Source organism: Staurois parvus, unplaced genomic scaffold (genome assembly GCF_062004578.1).
Source record: "Staurois parvus isolate SC_StPar_1 unplaced genomic scaffold, SC_StPar_1.0 ptg000750l, whole genome shotgun sequence".
Taxonomy (NCBI): Eukaryota; Metazoa; Chordata; class Amphibia; order Anura; family Ranidae; genus Staurois; species Staurois parvus.
In genome coordinates, this window is record NW_028318546.1 from 1,503,662 (window position 1) to 1,504,829 (window position 1,168).

At 46.1% G+C, this 1,168-nt stretch overlaps 1 pseudogene; it reads left to right on the forward strand.

Annotated features, from left to right (window-relative positions):
- The first annotated feature begins 681 nt into the window (after positions 1 to 681).
- Positions 682 to 844, forward strand: LOC149445017 (U2 spliceosomal RNA; annotated as a pseudogene).
- The last annotated feature ends 324 nt before the right edge of the window (positions 845 to 1,168 follow it).

Consider the following 1,168-nt stretch of genomic DNA (forward strand, 5'->3'; position numbering starts at 1 on the left):
AGATTTGATACGGCAATGGTCTCGTTTTTGGTATTAAAAGTAATTCCGAAAGATCCTAGGGGCGGTAACTGGGATAAGTGCATATTGCAAAAGGAAGCATTCTGGATTGAATGGTTAAATGCTATATCTCCGCCAGGTATTAATGAGAGTTTGTCCTATAAACCATTTCTATAAGTTATGCTTATTGATGGTCCGGGCTCTCAAATGTGATAATAACTATTCAAGTACTTTTATTGATATAGTTACATGTGTCACTATATGTAGCTATTGTATAATTCTACTGAGTTGTATCTTGGGTTGCTGTTATTGTAAGGATTTCATAATGTCACGCTACAAATGTAATAATAACTATCCAAGTACTGTTATTAATATGGATATATGTGTCATTATAAGTAGATATTGTATAAATCTACTGGTTCGGACTTTGGATTGTTGTTACTGCAGGGATTTTGGAATATCTTATGTGACAATTGTAACTGGTTTATGATTTGATTATGTTCTCAGGCATGTATGCGGGGGTTTAGGTCCTCCTAGGGGGACCTGTTAGGAGGAGGGTTCGGTGTCCCTGCTGGTGGCCCTTAGTCAGTGGGTGGCCAGTGGGGCTTCCCATTGCAACTGTGGGGGTTGGCCTGGCGTTGTCACGCTTCCTGGTCATTGCTGCAACTGCAGTAATGGTCATTTATGGCTTCTCGGCCTTTTGGCTAAGATCAAGTGTAGTATCTGTTCTTATCAGTGTCCAGCAGGGGTGCTCCACAGTCATTCTAGCTTTGCGGGGATGACTGGTTGTATAGTACCCCTGCTGGTATGAAGGGGGTCCTGATGGTTAATACAGGGGGGAACAGAAATTGTGGTGCCCATAGATAGTTGGGGCCCGGGAATAATTCCCCCCAAGAATGCCAGAGGAGCCCTTTATCTCCTGATTTGAGCGGATCTACCTCGGTCTGGCCAGGGGCCGGGAGGGCAGAAAGTCCACGAACCAGCGCCCCCTGAGTGGTCGCCTCAGGGGTGCTCTTAGTAACACTTGGGTGTGGGACCCCAGCATGTGAAAAGGCACATGGTCACTGCGTTCAAACACTTTTTCTGCACAGCGCCCTCGGGACCAGGCCTTCTGGCTAAGTTCGGGGCAATTTTTGCTACAGGCCTCAGGGCCTGGTCTGTGCACATTTGG